Source organism: Arachis hypogaea, chromosome 6 (assembly GCF_003086295.3).
Source record: "Arachis hypogaea cultivar Tifrunner chromosome 6, arahy.Tifrunner.gnm2.J5K5, whole genome shotgun sequence".
Classification (NCBI taxonomy): Eukaryota; Viridiplantae; Streptophyta; class Magnoliopsida; order Fabales; family Fabaceae; genus Arachis; species Arachis hypogaea.
Genome location: NC_092041.1, coordinates 61,446,578 through 61,467,107, shown reverse-complemented (window position 1 = coordinate 61,467,107; position 20,530 = coordinate 61,446,578). Strand labels below are relative to the sequence as shown.

General features: G+C 34.1%; 1 non-coding gene across 1 annotated transcript; it reads left to right on the top strand.

Moving 5' to 3' along the window:
- The first annotated feature begins 18,190 nt into the window (after window positions 1-18,190).
- Window positions 18,191-18,298, top strand: LOC112699686 (small nucleolar RNA R71). Its single transcript, XR_003152629.1, has one exon. It is a non-coding gene; the product is annotated as a small nucleolar RNA R71 (small nucleolar RNA).
- The last annotated feature ends 2,232 nt before the right edge of the window (window positions 18,299-20,530 follow it).

The window sequence follows — 20,530 nt, the reverse complement described above, 5'->3', positions numbered from 1 at the left end:
AATGCTGAGCAGCCAACTTCATCTTCTTCTTCTTTTGTGCTCCAAATCTTCGAAGCTCTCCTCTCTCTTTCTCTGCATCTCCATTATCATGGATGATAGAGTGAGATTAAAAGTGTATTATCATGGCCAAATATTGTTACAAACATCTGAAGGAGTGAAATTTGCGTGTGAAAATCCGTTAGATATTATAATTCCTTTCACACTGTCTTATGAAGAATTGAAAGGTATGATTTGTGAGAAGATGGATTCTCAAATATCTAGGAGAGTGTCGTGTATTTTGTACAGATATCCTATATTTGTCTTTGGTGAGTTCGTGCAATTCCAAACGAAATACGTGACCGATGAAGCAAGCATGCAAGAAATATTTTCAGTGTATCTTGAAAGTCGGTCATGAATATCGTTCATTGAACTGTATATCGAGTTCGAGCAATCTACAACAAACCGAGATATTGAATTGGAATATTACAACAGTAATAGTGAGGAAGAGTTCGAAAGTAACTACGAGGTCGTTGATCTAGGTGTAGACGAAGATCAAGCTGACGAGGCTATGGTGGTAGATGTGGCGGATGTGGCAAATGCACTAGCAAACCAGCAGCCGTTTGTGGAGCCGAGTTTCATGCGATCGTTGGATTTGGAGGCTATGCATGCACCAGAGTTTCCTCAATATGTAAATGCAGGTACGCCATCATTTTAAATTAATATTTGTTAAACTATGATTTGTGCATAGGTTTTGAGTTTAGGACAAATATTTAAGACAACGGTAAATAGGCAAAATATGGCATATAATTAGTAATTGTTTAACGTTTAATTATCAAGTAAACATGTATGCTGAGAAATTTAGTATTTTCCGTCATTGTTATTAAAACTAGACCGGATCAGCCGGTTCGACTGGAAAACCGGTGAACCAAACCAGACCTGCCAGTTCAATTCGAAAAATCCAAAGTGAACCGGTTAAAACCGGTCAAACTCCGAAAAATTAACAAAATACTTATTGTTCCTATTTCATATCGTCCGATCAAACCCAGTAGTGTGGAGTATGTAGTGGACCTCCGTCGACAACGGTGTGACTGTGGTGAATTCTAAGTTGACCGGCTTCTGTGTTGACAAGTGTTTGCTTGTTGTGCAAACCAGCGGCTGGATTGGCAACTGTATGTACATGATGTCTACAAGATGGACCAAGTTCGACGAGTTTATAGGGCTGGGTTTAGGCCACTAGGGAATCCCACAACATCGCTTGTTTATCATGGACCTCGATTTGTAGGTAATCCATTCCTCAGATGGGTATCCAAAGGTCGGCCAAGGATGACCCGTTTCTTGAATGAGATGGATACTCGGATGTTGCGTGGTCCTAGGCGATGTAAGCAATGCGAGGCCGAGGGCCATAACCGTAGTAGATGTCGTCAACGTGGTAGTGCAAGTGCAGGTGCGACCACCCAATAGAGCTCCAGCCAAATTTCTCACTCGAGTTATTGTATGACTTTCAATATTTTATATATCGTATGACTTTCGTGTGTGATGTTATTGTATGATTTTGGGATTTTCATATACTGAAAATTTAATGTGAGTGTTGATGAAAAGTAAAGTAGCATAGTTGATGACATAAATAAGTCCACTAAACACATAAGTCCAACATATTCTAAATAAATAAGTCGAATACATTCTAAATAAATAAATCCAACACATTCTACATAAATAAGTTCAACAAACCGGAAACAATAAGCAACAAACACATTCTAAATAGATAAGTCCAATATAGACATCATTTTCTCGTCGCCCATTTTACATCTTTGTATAATTTCTTGCATTTCTTTGCAATCGGGTTAAAAGCGGATGGGGTATATCGACTAGTGCTCCGACGTGGGGATCAGCTCTAAGGTTGTATCCTTTTTCTTTTTCGCTAGTGGTTGTACCTATGAAAACATTTAATAACCAACTAATCAAATCAACTAATCAATAGCCAACTAATCAAATCAACTAATCAAATCAAATCAAACCAACTAATTCAATAACCGACTAATTGGTTCAACTAATCAAATCAACTAAGTCAATAACCAACTAATTCAATAACCAACTAATCAAATCAACTAATCAAATCAAATCAAATCAACCCAACTAATTCAATAACCAACTAATCAAATCTACTAATTCGATAACCAACTAATTCAATAACCAACTAATCAAATCAACTAATCAACTCAAATCAAACCAGTCTAACCAATAAATTGTTTTACCTGCACTAGGCGCTGGACCATCATTTGGACCATCACCCCCTCATCATCAGCATCATCAACCTCCTCATCCTCATCGTCGTCCTCATTCTCGTCCTCATCCTCATCCTCGTCCTCATCCTCATCCCCATCCAGATTGTCAACCAAAAAGTCATCAGCCTCATCATCAACTGCCTAGTAGCTCTCCTAAATTAGACCCATCGGAACACGACATGAATTTTCGCTCTATAAGGCCGATTCTCACGCTCCCAGTTATGCCACCTGACATCAGACAATTCGTTAATTTACATTTATCAATACAATTTAAAATACACTATTTCAAAGCATTTAGTAATTAAGTTTACCTATTTGCAATCGAAAAGATTTGAGGATTGCCAGAAATTGGCGCAATAAATGGTAGACAGATCCAGGCCCAGGTAAGCAAAAGTGTCAGCGGACCATCAATCTCCTTACAATCGACACGAGTTGCCCTACACAACGCTCTATACAGGTGTGCCAGACATGCCAATCCCCAATTGAACTTTATGATCCCGGCAAAGTAACGGCAGAAACTTCCAGTGCACCTCTGCACCAGACTTATCTCCAAACACGACAGTCCCAAACAATAGCATTATGTGGCACTTCATGTACCTCTAAATCTGAATATCATCAACCAACACTAAACGATCTTTCAATCCTTAAAACCACGTCAACTTGATGAAACTTTCCCTACAGTTTGCCTTCCTAGGTGCAACACCAAACTGATCCAAGAATGCCTCATAACTACTGAGTGTCGGTCCTGTAATTGGCAGACCATTCGTCGGAATACCAAGAATTAACGCCACGTCCTCCAAAGTCACAGCACACTCACCAACCGGAAAATAAAATGTGTGGGTCTCAGGGCGCCATCTCTCGATCAGAGCATTAATCAATGCCAATTGACATTGGACAACTCCAATCTGTGGAACATGATAAAAGCCGATGTCCCGTAAATACTCCTCCACTATTGGATTGTACCGATCCAGCGGCATGTAGTAATCACATTGCAACATTCTAGAACCCTAAACACAAACATAATATTAATTAATTAACAAATTAAATTTAACAGAATAAAATTTTTATTATCAAATAACCAGTAAAACATATCCACAATCAATAAAAATACTAATAATAACAATACTTTATATAAATAACTATTATATTATATACTAATATTTAAGTAATTATTCTATTCTATTCTAACAACATACATACAATAATAAATCAATCATTAGTCCTTTATTAAATATTTATATTAAACTTATAACAAAAATAATTAATTTAATAATTTTTAAATCATAATATTTCTTTTACTATCGTACAAACGGAAGCTTAATAATAAACATTGTTACTACAAAAAAATTATTTATTACTAACAATTAATACTAATTAATTTATTTATTATCACACGTAGAACAATCTTAATATTAGTACTATGTTCTAATAATAATTAAACCATCAGACGCGTAGTAGTAATAACAATTATTATTATTATTATTACAATAAACTCATTAATAACAATTAATATTAATTATATTATTTATCGTATCTCCATTATTATTATTATTATTATTATTATTATTATTATTATTATTATTATTATTATTATTATTATTATTATTATTATTCTATTAATAACAATAATTAATTTATTATCATAATGCATCATAATCCTTCCTTCTAAAAAATATTATTACACTAATTCTTAATCTCTAACATTTACATTATAATTTATTATTACTAATCTCTAAAATTATTTTAATTAAATTAAATTTTTAAAAATTATTACTACACTAATTTCTAACATTATCATTATAATAAACTACTAATCTCTAGCATTATAATTATTATTTTAATTAAAATACAATTTTTTGAAATAAAAACTTACATAGTTAGGATGATCAAGATAATTAGCAATGTGAAACTTCGGACGATTGACATCTTTTATTCTTCTTCTTCTAGACATTACTAAAAATAAGTGGTCCAAATTTTTTTTTATTCAAAGCTCATCAATGGAGGAGAATGAATGAATGAAGCTGGTGGTGGGGTTGGAAGAGAGGAGGAGACTAAAGAAGAAAAATCCGCAACAAGTAAAAACAAAAAGCATCATTAGATATTCAGAAAATTATGCGATGAGAGACTGAAGAATAGAGCTAGAGGGAGTACAAATGGGGGCGACCATCATGATGAGAAGAGGACGACTCAGACCATCGCGAGCATCTGTGCCTACCCACATCTTTGCTGCGAGCGTCTGTGTCCACCCTACAACACCCTAATATTCAAATTCTTATAATCGAGTCATAAGTCAATGATAGTAAGGTGGTACGAATCAAGGTGTATTTATAATATGTATATAATTGAAAGGAATTATTAAACGAGAAGCCTAAAATGAGTAAAATAAAATTGTGATCGGAAACACTCACGTATCGATGAAAAGAATAAAACTCGATCGGAAAGCGGAAGTATAAATAGAACATTAAAGAAGAATAGGATAAGGACAATATATATATATATATATATATATATGAGAAGTTTAGGTCGGGTAAGGTTACAATAAGAAAAATCAGTTGACAACAGTATTTTCTATCTCTCCCAACATATACATCAAAGCCTCTATAGGCAAGTTTTAAAATAAATATATACATACATATAAGTTTTTCAAAATAAGTGAGGAGAGATTCTAAAACAAAAGTAAAATAGGAGTCCAGTAAACTTTGCCATCTCCCAAATGAATCATAGCTCACTGCTGAGCACCAGGACTTGCATCTGAAAAATAGAGATATATACAGAATGAGAACTTCAGACCTATGGGTTCTTAGAATGGTAAAAATGCCAAATAGATACTGTATAAGACAACAGGAACTCACTAAGCAATCTTAAACTTCTTTACATCCAATTATCCATTCTAGTTTCTCACTAATCCACAAATAGGCAACTATCATAAGGAGATTTTAAATCTAATTTAACATTTTCCATCTTTTCACAACTTTCCAAATAGAAATAGGACCAGCCCTTAACGTCAACCAACGCCAGCATGAGGGACCTCTCAAGTGTTCAAACACAAACAAAGTAGACAAATAATTCACAAGTAGAATTCAAGTAAAGCATCTAGCAAGTAGACATTTAATATGCATAAGTAATCAAGCCAAGACAAGAAATGACAAGCCCAGACAATTCAAACAATGTAATTGATGTATGCATGTCCTATGGTCGATGCTATCATTTGTAGGTTATATAGCCAAACCCGACATGTCTGGAGCAAGTGAAATCACTCCACTACATCTACCCAGACAGGTATAAATAGCAAGCGTTATCACTCCACTACGGCAAGTGAAATCACTCCACTGCAATTAAATCATTTTCATAGGCAAGTAGAATCACTTTACTGCGGCAAGCAAAATCATTCCACTGCATTGACAATCATATTCAGGAGCAAGTAAATCACTCTAGTGCGGTAAGTGAAATCACTTCACTGCACTTCCCATGCAAGTATATATCAAATCAGAATTTATTTCATTTTCAATCTCATTAACAACTTCATTATAAATCTCATTATCAATCTCATTAACAATTTCCCCTTCAATCTCATTTCAATCCATGATCAAATTAAACTCATTCATCATCATCCTTCATCATCATAATCAATTATCATTCTTCATCATATTCATTCTCATCATGTATCACTTCACACTTTGTTTATTTTCCTTCAATTCTCTAACTCAACTCTTTATGTCTCGTTTCTAACCCTCTAACCTTAATTACACCGGTTCTAGACTCTTATCGAGGTTCATTACCCTGCATCCACCATCATGGTACCCTTACTCTTATCAACAAGAACAACCCACAAATGAACCACTGCCCCAAATTAAAGGACTAACACTCACTAATTCAACATGATAATTTAAAGCAGAGCAATAGTGATGGCAAACAAAGGAGCTATCGGACTATGGGGAAGATGATGGTGTGTATGGTGGGTATCTCCTTTTGTTTGTTCTCGATAATACCTTTCGCTCTTAAAATCTAGCTCATCTTTCCATCTTTTGTAACCAAATGCATCTCTAAAGAAATCCAAAACAATGTCGTCAGTTTAATCCATTGCGTTCCCACTATTGGTGTCAAAGCAAATTCTTTTCTTCTTTTTCAAACCCTATTTGCTTTGGTCATTTGGATGTTGGGATAAATTCATAGATGTCCTCTTGCGGTGGTTGTGGTTTGCCGTAGGAGATGGGGAGGGGACCATGGCAGTGACGGTAGAAGAAACAGAGAAAATGGGTTTAATTGAAATTGGTGTATGTTCTGCGCTTGAGGTGTTCGAAGGCTATGCATGAAAGCTTGAAAGATGAGAAAATGGTGTCGTAGACAGAGTTTCAGACGTGTGTGAGTTGTTGATGGGAGTGATTGCATTAGAGATATGGTGAGGGTGGTGATAGACCGATAGTGAAGGAAAAATAAAGGACAGATTAATAATTTTATAAAAAAAGTTTAATTACTCTGTTGGTTTCTATAGTTTCGCAAAATTTTCAATTAGGTCTTTATACTTTTTTTTCCTTTTAATTGGGTCGTTGCACCAAATTTTTTTTTTCTAATTAGGTCCTTCTTGGTAGTAATTGGCTTAATTGTATAGGGACCCAACTAAAAAAAAATTGGTGCAGGAATTCAAATAAAAGAAAAAAAATGTAGAGACTCAATTTAAAAAAAAAATTAGTGTAAAGACTCAATTAAAATGAAAAAAAAAGTATAGAAACCTAATTAAAAATTTGGCAAAACTATAGAGACTAACAGAATAATTAAACCTATAAAAAACTAACAATAAATTGAGTAAATTAACTGTCAATGCAACTGAATGTTGCAATTCACTTTGTCAAATAAAACATATATTTAGAGATTTATTTTGTCAAAACAAATATAACAATGCATTTTGTCAAAATTAAAATATTTCTGGTGCCAAAATAATTATTTACTTTTTTAAAAAGAATTATCTTCGCTAAAATTCAAATGGGGCTCTTCCAGCTTTCTGTAGCAATTAATAGCCACTGAGCTAACACATAGATATAAAATAATATAGATCTAATTAACATGTATTTTAAGGATACAAGTTAAAGTTATTAATAAAAAAATATTATAAAAAATATACAAAATTTAGTTTTTAATGCAATTATTATATATTTATTAAATTAAAAATTTTAAATTTTTTTAATGATAATTTTAATTTGTGTTATCGCAATACATATATTAGCTACATTCTAAAATAATTACCTAATTAAACCACTAATTCAATACTATAATTTAGACCGATTTAATTACCGGATCGAATTTAATAACTTAGCATGGAAGTCAAAACAAACGCTATTGCTGTTGGTGTCCCAAACCAAAAAGTCAGAAGCATTATTGATGGGGATCTCTTTAATTTTGTCAACTGCTTCCTACTCAAATTGTTTGGGTAACTACTTGCATGTCCATTTGCACTTGCGTTGATGATTTCATTTTCACATTAGTAAATGCTCCTTGGATGGCTAGTAGGTAGGGATGGAAAATTCTGTTACATGAGATGCTGCAAGAAATAAATGAATTCTAAAGATTTTTGACAAATTCAAAAAGAATTTGTCTTTTCATCACAAAAGATTTCTAGATCCCAATAGATTTAATGTCGATGGTCATCAAAAAGCACAAGTTTAAAAATACAATATGTGCTCCAGCCACATTTTCATAACTTCAAATATGGAAACAGGCGAGGTTAGACCAGATTTTGCTCTTAACAGGCTAGCTTATCATACAGTTGATTGGACTGAGCCTGACCTGCAGCCTGTTATAGATTCTTTATAAAGTACTAGGTCTGACCTATTATTCAGCCTGCCCTGTCTTGAAGTCTGTTAAAAGGCCTGATATTTTTTTTACAAAAATAAAAATATTATTTAAAAAATTATTTTTTAATAAAAATAGTTATATGTAATATGTCATATATTTAATATTTATAAAAAATTTTAAACTTTTAACATATTTAAAATATACAAAATATTTATAATAAAATATAATAAATTTAAAATATTTCATAATTTTATTAATAATAAATAATTATTTATATATTTAATTATATTTTAACAGGCCTAAGCAGGCCTGACAGGCCTATAAGACTAATTAGTAAGTCTAAACCTGACCTATTAATGTATTAAGACTTTTAAAAAAGTTTGAGCCTGTATTTATTTATAACAGGGCAGGCCAGACCAAGCCAAACACAGGCCAGACTGCAGGTCTCTGATAGGCCGCCTGACCTTTTTCCACCCCTACTAGTAAGCATGCACTTCTGGTCCCTAGATGAGCATGAAGTGTGACCTTCTAGAAAACAAGTTTAAATTTGGATATTTTCAAAAGTCTTTGTTAATTAATAATATAGGTTTAAAAGCAAGACAGGATCATTAAAAAGTATAAAACTATAACCACTACATTACTACTTATTTTTGTAATTTTGGTTATATATATATTTTTTGTGTCTTTTAATTATTTATTATTATAGAATTTTACTGTAAATTTATTATGTTTTTAGAAAAATTATTACAAAATTTTAGACATTCTAACAGACGTAAAACCAAATTTAATAACATCTCGAGTTTAATATTTATAAAATAATCTATAATAAATTGTAGACTAGTTCGTTATTTTACAAATTTATTAGCTTGTTTCCAACCCTATGAACCAGCAATGACTAATGATGGACAACTTTTAGTTAAACAAAATTTTTAAACGTAATTATCATGAGTTTTATATCACTTTTTTCATGCTTTTTAAAACCTACCATAAACTATTTTAAATATTATCACTATCAATTTAAAAAAAAAAACAAAAAAATCAAAATTAATAATATAATTTATCAATTAAAATAATATGTAGTAGTATATACAAAACTTTTCATAGATGCAAGTAGCATATCTTTTGAGTTTTGACCCTTCATTCTTCTTTCTATATAGCTCTTTGATTGGTTACTAATATTTCATCCATTTGCAACGATGTCCATCTGTTTATTTATGCATTTCAATCGATGAAGGACTTACATTTTGTTGAGTTGTCGTATTTGTGTGTCAGATATATTTTGGATACGATATTTATTTACACTCATTTAATATATATGTTTGTTGTGTTCAATCGTATTTTAATACAAAATAAAATTTTTTCTGTGAATATATTTAGATACATGTAAATATTATTATATGTTAGCATGTCCAATTTTATTCAATTTTTAAAATAAATTTAGAATAATATATATTATTATTTATTAAAATAAAAAAATATTTTAAATACTTTATATAATTAAAATAAGATATTAAAATAATTAAAAAATAATTTATGTTTTAATATCAATAGAATTTTAAAAAATCATTATAATTTATCTAAAAATATTTTATATTTTATATGTATGCATGTTTTCGTATTTTATAAAATTTTAAAATTTTCGTATCAACGTGTTTCGTGTCGTATCATGTCCCGTGTACGTATCAGTATCTGTGCATTATAGATTTAAATACACTAAACTGAGAGGTTTGACATTTGACAATCGACACCCTTCCTAATTATAGTACACAATAAATTCTTGTCCCATGGATTTTGAATAGAGAGAGTAAAGTAGGGGGTTAAAGGATCAAGGATCCCACTTTTTTATTTATTGAAAGGTGTAATTAACAAATAATTTAACATTAGTTAAAAAGTATATATGTATGTAAATTTATTCTAAATAAAATATTTTGTTATAAAATAGTTAGAGTATATTATCATTTTTATTCATGAAAGTTTAGAATGGTGACAATTTACTAACGAGTAAACATAACTATTATTTCTACCTATGAAAGATGAACTTTTGTTAACAAAATTATTCAAACTCTAAAAAATTTTTTTTGAAATTCTCAAAATACCCTCTAATATAATCCAATCCTAACATCTCTTTTTACTCCACACTACCACTCTCCCAATTCCAAACTCTACCACCACTACTCTCTTCCAAGAGTTTCAACAAATAACTACTAGAATTTAGACCTTTACTAACATTTTTTAGCTAACATTTTTAAAATGTTAGCTATATGATAAACCCCATTTGTAGGGTTTATCTTATATTAAATTTAGAGTATTTTGTCAACCTTTTCTCACATTTACTCAATAAAATAGCATAGTTTTGTGATTGTCTCCTAATTTGTGCTTAAGTGTGAAAACATGCTTTTAGACCCTTAATTTGATAATTTTAATCCCCCTTTGATTTCACTAAATGCCTTGATATGTTTGTTAGTGCTTTCAGGTTGAAAAGAGCTAGGAATGGATCGAAGGAGTGAAGAGAAAGCATGCAAAGTAGAGAAATCATGAAAAGTCAAGGATTTGGAACACGCCCATGGACGTGCGCGTGCACAAGACGCGTGCACGTGGATCGCACAATACTCCAGGGATGTGTACGCGTCGATGCCCATGCTGACTCCTTTAATGAAATCGCACCTGGCGATTTCAAAAGGGCTTCTGGCCCAATTTTGAAGCCAATCTTGAGCAGGAAAAGGCTAAATAGACGAAGGATTGACGGGGAAGGCATCATTCATTCAATCATACAATCATTCACATAATTTTAGGTTTTAGATGTAGTTTTCTAGAGAGAGTAGATTTTAGGTTTTTAGGTTTAGTCTTTCTTAATTTCAGATTTTTATTATACTTTAATTTAGTTCTTCTTCTGCTTTTATTCATTCTAGTACCTTAGTTCATCTATCCCTCTTGTTGATTTCTCTATCTTTCCAATTTAGCTTATGAATTCTCATGTTAGATTTGATTTCCTATTTAATGCAAATTGTGGTATTTCATATTTATGATTGCTTTTCTTCATTTGTTGTCATTGATACTTCCAATTGGTTATTTGGATTTTATTTTCCTTGTTAGTTTTCTATGCTTTTATTTTGTGCCTACCAAGTGTTTGATAAAATGCTTAGAAGGATGTTAGAGTAGATTTTATGCTCTTGGCTTGGAAAGGTAACTTAGGAACTCTTGAGTTACTAATGTCCAAGTAATTGATGATTGGAGCCATTAACTCTAGTTCTCACTAATCGAATGAGTGTAGAACTAGGACTTATGGACTTGGATTGATATAACTCATTTAACTTTCCTTTACTACTAGTTAGAGGATGAATTAATGGGATTGATCCTTGACAATTCTCATGTTGTTAGTGATAAGGATAGGATCCTTGACCACCAAACCTTGCCAAGACCTCTTTATCATTTGATTTTCATTACCATTTACATTTTTTGTTCGTTATTTCAAAAACCCCAAAATATACCTTTGCATGACCAATTATAAGAACACTTCCATGCAATTTCTTGAGAGACGACCCGAGGTTTAAATACTTCGGTTATTACTTTTAGAGGTTTGTTACTTGTGACAACCAAACTTTTGTATGAGGAGATTATTGTTGGTCTAGAAACTATACTTGCAATTAGAGTTTATTGTAAAATTCTAGATCACACAAAGATCCGTTCATCAAAATGGCGTCGTTGCCGAGGAATTGCAAATGTGTGCCTTATTATTGGTTATTGTAAATATTTGCTTTTGCTTGTATGTTTGTTTTTTATTTTTAATTCTTATTAGCTACTATGAATTCTCACCCCTTTGGCTATGAGTTTGGTTACAATTATGTTGCAGGAAGAGGAGGTTACAATAAGAACATGCATCAAGGTTGGGATAATCAAAGATGGGAGGTGCCACAAGGATTTGATCAACTCTATTGGCAACAACCCCTTCCAATGTGTTACGAGCAACAACCATTCTATGATGGATATCAAGACAATGGTTATGGTGGACCTTTTCGTGACAATCAACACCCACCACACTATACTTATGAGCCCCCTCCCCAACATAATTTTGAACCACCATACTCACAAGCTCCGTACTACCAAACATCCTCATATGATTGTAACCCTTATCCACCATACCAACTGATAGGCAAAATTGTGACTCATACTTTTCACAACTCGAACAATTCCTAGCAATGGCTCCAAAAACCTGGTGCACAATACTATGGTTCACACACATTCTTCACAACTTCGCACAAATAACCAGCAAGTGCACTGGGTCGTCCAAGTAATAAACCTTACGTGAGTAAGGGTCGATCCCACGGAGATTGTTGGTATGAAGCAAGCTATGGTCATCTTGTAAAATCTCAACCAGGCGAATTCTAATGGTTATAATGGTTTTCGAATATAAAGATAAATAAAGCATAAAATAAAGATTGAGATACTTATGTAATTCATTGGTGGGAATTTCAGATAAGCGCATGAAGATACTATGTCCCTTCAAAATCTATGCTTTCCTACTGCTTTCATCCAATCATTCTTACTCCTTTCCATGGCAAGCTATATGTTGGGGGATCACCGTTGTCAATGGCTACCGTCTGTCCTCTTAGTGAAAATGGTCCAGGTGCGCTGTCACCGCATGGCTAATCATCTGTCGGTTCTCGATCATGTAAGAATAGGATTTACTATCCTTTTGCGTTGTCACCACGCCTTACAGTCGCAAGTTTGAATCTCGTCACAATCATTCAATCCCTGAATCCTACTAGGAATACCACAGACAAGGTTTAGACTTTCCGGATTTTCAAGAATGCTGCCAATGGATTCTAGCTTATACCACGAAGATTCTGATTAAGGAGTCCAAGAGATATTCATTCAAGCTTATTTGCATGTAGAACGAAAGTGGTTGTCAGGCACACGTTCATAAGTGAGAATGGTGATGAGCGTCACATAATCATCACATTCATCAGGTTATTGGGTGCAAATGGATATCTTAGAATAAGAATAAGCGTGAATTGAATAGAAGAATAATAGTAATTTGCATTAATACTCGAGGAACAGCATAGCTCCACACCTTAATCTATGGTGTGTAGAAACTCCACCGTTGAAAATACATAAGAACAAGGTCTAGGCACGGCCGAATGGCCAGCCTCCCCAAATAGCATGTGAATATGAAAATAGGGAATAAGACCCCCAATACAATAGTAAAAAGTTCTATTTATACTAAACTAGCTACTAGGGTTACAGAGATAAGTAATTGTTGTAGAAATCCACTTCCGGGGCCCACTTGGTGTGTGCTTGGGCTGAGCTTGAGCTTTACACGTGTAGAGGCTTCTCTTGGAGTTAAACGCCAAGTTGTAACATGTTTTTGGCGTTTAACTCTGGTTTGTGACGTGTTTCTGGCGTTTTACTCCAGAATGCAGAATGGAACTAGCGTTGAACGCAAGTTTGTGTCATCTAAAAAACTCGAATAAAGTATAGACTATTATATATTTCTGGAAAGCCCTAGATGTCCACTTTCCAACGCAATTGAGAGCATGCCATTTGGAGTTTTGTAGCTCCAGAAAATTCATTTCGAGTGCAGGGAGGTCAGAATCCAACAACATCTGTAGTCCTTTTTCAGCCTCCTATCAGATTTTTGCTCAGGTCCCTCAATTTTAGCAATAAAATGCCTGAAATCACAGAAAAACACACAAACTCATAGTAAAGTCCAGAAATGTGAATTTTGCATAAAAACTAATAAAAACATCCCTAAAAGTAGCTAGATTCTACTAAAAACTACCTAAAAACAATGCCAAAAAGCGTATAAATTATCCGCTCATCACAACACCAAACCTAAATTGTTGCTTGTCCCCAAGCAACTGAAAATCAAATAAAATAAAAAGAAGAGAATATACTATAAATCTCAAAATATCAATGAATATTAGTTCTAATTAGATGAGCGGGACTTGTAGCTTTTTGCTTCTGAACAGTTTTGGCATCTCACTTTATCCTTAGAAGTTTAGAATGATTGCCATCCATAGGAACTCAGAGTTCAGATAGTGTTATTGATTCTCCTAGTTAAGTATGTTGATTCTTGAACACAGCTACTTTTATGAGTCTTGGTCGTGGCCCTAAGCACTTTTTTTCTAGTATTACCACCGGATACATAAATGCCACAGACACATGACTGGGTGAACCTTTTCAGATTATGACTCAGCTTTGCTAAAGTCCCCAGTTAGAGGTGTCCAGAGCTCTTAAGCACACTCTTTTTGCTTTGGATCATGACTTTAACCACTCAGTCTCAAGCTTTTCACTTGGACCTTCATGACACAAGCACATGGTCAGGGACAACTTGATTTAGCCGCTTAGGCCTGGATTTTATTTCCTTGGGCCCTCCTATCCATTGATGCTCAATGCCTTGGATCGTTTTTACCCTTGCCTTTTGGTTTTAAGGGCTATTGGCTTTTTCTGCTTGCTTTTTCTTTTTCTTTCTTTAAGTTTTTTTTCGCAAGCTTTGTTCTTCACTGCTTTTTCTTGCTTCAAGAATCAATTTTATGATTTTTTAGATCATCAATAATATTTCTCTTTTTCATCATTCTTTCAAGAGCCAACAATTTTAACATTTATAAACAACAAGATCATAAATATGCACTGTTCAAGCATTCATTCAGAAAACAAAAAGTATTGTCACCACATCAATATAATTAAACCAATTTCAAGGATGAATTCGAAACTCATGTACTTCTTGTTCTTTTGTTTGAAAAATATTTTTCATTTAAGAAAGGTGAAGGATTCATGGAATTATTCATATCCTTAAGTCATAGTTACTAAATACTAATGATCATGTAGTAAAGACTCAAAACATAGACAAACATATAGTATAAAACTAAAAAACAGAGAGATAAGAACAAGGAAGTTAAGGAATGAGTCCACCTTAGTGAGGGTGGTGCCTTCGGATCAGTTGCTAGTGGGGATGATGGAGCGTTGGATAAACTCCAACCATCCTCCAGCCACAGGCTTAAGGTCCAGTCTTCTCAATTGAACCGGCTTACCTTTTGAGTCTCTTTTCCATTGAGCTCCTTCCACACATATGTCCATGAGGACTTGGTTGAACCTTTGATCAAAGTTGACCCTTTTAGTGTAGGGGCGTGCGTCTTCTTGCATCATAAGTAAGTTGAACGCCAACCTTACGTTCTCCGAACTGAAATCTAAGAATTTCCCCCGAACAATTGTAAGCCAATTCTTTGGGTTTGGGTTCATGCTTTGATCATGGTTCCTAGTGATCCATGCGTTTGCATAGAACTCTTGAACCGTTAAGATTCTGACTTGTTGAATGGGATTGGAGAGAACTTCCCATCCTCTTCTTCTAATCTTTTGTTGGATCTCCGGATATTCGCCCTTTTTGAGTTTAAAAGGGACCTCAGGGATCACCTTTTTCTTGGCCACAACTTCATAGAAGTGGTCTTGATGGACTTTTGAGATGAATCTCTCCATCTCCCATGACTCAGAGGTGGAAGCAATTGCCTTCCCTTTCCTCTTTCTTGAGGTTTCTCTGGCCTTAGGTGACATCAATGGTTTTGGAAAAACAAAAAAGCTATGCTTTTACCACACCAAACTTAGAATGTTGCTCGCCCTCGAGCAAAAGAAGAAAGAATAGAAGAAGAAGAAGAAGATATGGAGGAGAGGGAGAGAGGTGTGGGTTTCGGCCAAGGGGGAGAAGAGAGGGTAGTGTTGTGTGAAAATGAAGAAGGATGGAGGGGTTTATATAATGGAGGGAAATGGGTTTGGGTTCGGTCATTTAGGGTGGGTTTGGGTGGGAAAGAGATTTTGAATTTGAAGGTAGGTGTGGTTTATGGGGAAGAGTGGATGGATGTGATTGGTGAAGGGGTAATGGGGAAGAGATATTGAGGTGATTGGTGAAGGGTATAGTGTTATTGGATTGTGTGAAGAAGAGAGAAGTGGGGCAGGTGGGGATCATGTGGGGTCCATAGATCCTGAGGTGATCCTGTAGGGTCCACAGATCTTAAGGTGTCAAGGATTTCTCATCCCTGCACCTTTTAGGCGTGTAAAACGCCCTCTGTATGCAATCCTGGCGTTTAACGCCAGACTGTAGCTTGTTTCTGGCATTAAACGCCCAAATGTAGCTTGTTTCTGGCGTTTAATGCCAGCCTGATGCTTATTTCTGGCATTAAATGCCAGCTTGGTGCTTGTTTCTGGCGTTAAACACCAGACAGATGCTTGTTTCTGGCGTTTAAACGCCACACAACTCTTTCTCCAGGGTGTGCTTTTTCTTCTGCTGTTTTTGATTCTATTTTTAATTTTTGCCATTATGTTTGTAACTCCACATGATCATAAACCTAATAAAACATAAAAAGAACAATAGAAACATAGATAAATAAAAATTGGGTTACCTCCAAATAAGCACTTCTTTAATGTAAATAGCTTGACAGTGAGCTCTCATGGAGCTTCACAGATGTTCAGAGCATTGTTGGAATCTCCAAACACCAAACTTAGAGTTTGAATGTGGGGGTTCAACACCAAACTTAGAGTTTGGTTGTGGCCTCCCAACACCAAACTTAGAGTTTGATTGTGGGGGCTTTGTTTGACTCTGTATTGAGAGAAGCTTTTCATGCTTCCTCTCTATGGTTGCAGAGGAAGATCATTGAGCTTTAAACACAAGGTAGTCCCCATTCAATTGAAGGACTAGCTCTCCTCTGTCAACATCAATCACAGCTCCTACTGTGGCTAGGAAAGGTCTTCTAAGGATGATGTATTCATCCTCATCCTTCCCAGTGTCTAGGATTATGAAATCAACAGGGATGTAAAGGCCTTTAACCTTCTCTAACACGTCCTCTACCAATCCATAAGCTTATTTTGTTGACTTGTCTGCCATCTCTAATGAGATTCTTGCAGCTTGTACGTCAAAGATCCCCAATTTCTCCATTACAGAGAGTGGCATAAGATTTATACCTGACCCCAGGTCACACAGAGCCTTCTCAATGGTCATGGTGCCTATGGTACAGGGTATTAAGAATTTACCAGGGTCTTATTTCTTATGAGGTAAAGTTTACTGAACCCATGTATTTAGTTCACTAATGAGCAAGGGATGTTCATCTTCCCAAGTCTCATTACCAAACAACTTGGCATTCAGCTTTATGATGGCTCCTAGATATTGAGCAACTTGCTCTTTCAGTTACATCTTCATCCTCTTCAGAGGAAGAATAGTTCTCAGAGCTCATGAATGGCAGAAGGAAGTTTAATGGAATCTCTATGGTCTTTATACGAGCTTCAAATTCCTTTAGGTCCTCAATAGGGAACTCTTTTCTGTCTGGAGGATGTTCCATGAGGTCTTCCTCATTAGGATTCATGTCCTCCCCTTCCTCTTTGGATTCGGCCATTTTGATAATATCAATGGCCTTGCACTCTCTTTTTGGATTCTCTTCTGTATTGCTTGGGAGAGTACTAGGAGGAGTTTCAGTGACTCTTTTACTCAGCTGACCCATTTGTGCCTCTAAATTTCTAATGGAGGACCTTATTTCATTCATGAAACTTAGAGTGGCCTTGGATAGATCAGAGACTATGTTTGCTAAGCTAGAGGGACTCTGCTCAGAATTCTCTGTCTGTTGCTGAGAAGATGATGGAAAAGGCTTGCTATTGCTAAACCTGTTTCTTCCACCATTATTAAAGCCTTGTTGAGGCTTTTGTTGATCCTTCCATGAGAAATTTGGATGATTTCTCCATGAGGGACTATAGGTGTTTCCATAGGGTTCACCCATGTAATTCACCTCTGCTATTACAGGGTTCTCAGGATCATAGGCTTTTTCTTCAGAAGATGCCTCTTTAGTACTGTTGGATGCATTTTGCAATCCATTCAGACTCTGAGAAATCATGTTGACTTGCTGAGTCAACATTTTGTTCTGAGCCAATATGGCATTCAGAGCATCAATTTCAAGAACTCCCTTCCTCTGAGGCATCCTATTACTCACAGGATTCCTCTCAGAGGTGTACATGAATTGGTTATTTGCAACCATGTCAATGTGTTCTTGACCTTCTGCAGGTGTTTTCTTTAGGTGAATGGATCCACCTGTAAAATGGTCCAATGACATCTTGGAGAACTCAGATAGACCATCATAGAATATATCCAAAATGGTCCACTCTGAAAGCATGTCAGAAGGACACTTTTTGGTCAACTGCTTGTATCTTTCCCAAGCTTCATAGAGGGATTCACCATCTTTTTGCCTGAAGGTCTAAACATCCACTCTAAGCTTGCTAAGATTTTGAGGAGGAAAGAACTTGGCCAAGAAGGCCGTGACCAGCTTATCCCAAGAGTCCAGGCTATCTTTAGGTTGTGAGTCCAACCATGTTCTAGCCCTGTCTGTTACAGCAAAAGGGAAAAGCATGAGCCTGTAGACTTCAGGATCTACTCTATTAGTCTTAACAGTATCACAGATCTGCAAGAACTCAGTTAAAAACTGATAGGGATCTTCTAATGGAGGTCCATAAAACTTGCAGTTCTGTTGCATTAGAGCAACTAGTTGAGGCTTTAGCTCAAAATTGTTTGCTCCAATGGCAGGGAGTGAGATGCTTCTTCCATAAAATTTGGAACTAGGTGTAATATAATCGCCAAGCATCCTCCTTGCATTATTGTTTTTGTCATTATTTTCGGCTGCCATCTCCTCTTCTTTTTTGAAAATTTCTGTAAGGTTTTATCTGGATTGTTGTATTTTAGCTTTTCTTAGTTTTTTCTTCAGAGTCTTTTCAGGTTCAGGATCTGCTTCAACAAGAATGTTCTTGTCCTTGCTCCTGCTCATATGAAAAAGAAGGGAACAAAAAATAATAATAGGGATCCTCTTTACCACAGTAGATAGATTCCTTTATGTGAGTAGAAGAAAATAAGAAGAAAATCCGAACACAGGTAGAGAGGAGAAGAGGGTTCAAATTTTGAGTAGAAGAGAAGTGTTAGTAGATAAACAAATAAATAGAAGAAGATGAGAGAGAGGAGTTTTCAAAAATTAACTAAAATAAAAGAAAAATATTTTTATTTTTATTTTAAATTAAAGTTAAAATTTGAATTTATAAAAAGAAATAAAATTAAAAATTAAAACAATTAGTTAAATAAAAAGATTTTTGGAAAAGAGGGAGGTGATTTTCGAAAATTAGAGAGAGAGGAAAGTAGTTAGCTGGTTTTGAAAAAGATAAGAAATAGTAAAACAAACAAGAGGTCAATTAGTTAGTTGAAAAAAATTTGAAAATCAATTTTGAAAAGATAAGGAGTTAGAAAAGATTTTTGAAATTGATTTTGAAAAAGATATGATTGAAAAGATATGATTGAGATTTGTTTTGAAAAAGATTTGAAAAGGAAATTAAAAAGATTTGATTTTTAAAATTAAAATTGATTACTTGACTAACAAGAAACTAAAAGATATGATTCTAGAATTTAAAGATTGAACCTTTCTTAACAAAAAAGTAACAAACTTCAAATTTTTGAATCAATCACATTAATTGTAAGTAAAGTTTTTGAAAATTATGAAATAAAATTAAGAAAAAGATTTTGAAAATCAATTTTAAAATTTTTTTGAAAATAACAAAAGGAAAAAGAAAAGATTTGATTTTGAAAAAGATTTTGAAAGGATAAGATTTTTAAAATTGAAATCTTGACTTGACTAACAAGAAACAACTTATTTTAAAATTTTTTGACTAAGTCAACCCAATGATTTCAAAATTTATGAGTAAAATAAGAGAAAGATATTTTTTTATTTTTGAATTTTTAATGAGGAGAGAGAAAAACACAAATATGACCCAAAATATGAAAATTTTGGATCAAAACCAATGATGCATGCAAGAACACTATGAATGTCAAGATGAATACCAAGAACATTATGAAGATCATAATGAACATCAAAAACTTATTTTGGAAAAATTTTCAAGAAAAGAAAAACATGCAAGACACTAAACTTAGAAATTTTTCATGTTTAGACACTATGAATTCAAAAATACATATGAAAAACAACAAAAGACACAAAACAAGAAAATATGAAGATCAAACAAGAAGACTTACCAAGAACAACTTAAAGTTCATGAAGAATGCAATGCATGAATTTTTCGAAAAAATGCATATATTTTAAAAACATGCAATTGACACCAAACTTAAAAATTGACTCAAGACTCAAACAAAAAACACAATTTTTTTTAGATTTTTTTAAAATTATTTTTTGAAAAACGCAAACAAAGAAAAAAATTATGAAAAAATTTTGAAAACTTTTTGAAAAGAAAATTACCTAATCTGAGCAACAAGATGAACCGTCAGTTGTCCAAACTCAAACAATCCCCGGCAACGGCGCCAAAAACTTAGTGCACAATACTATGGTTCACGCACATTCTTCACAACTTTGCACAACTAACCAGCAAGTGCACTGGGTCATCCAAGTAATAAACCTTATGTGAGTAAGGGTCGATCCCACGGAGATTGTTGGTTTGAAGCAAGCTATGGTCATCTTGTA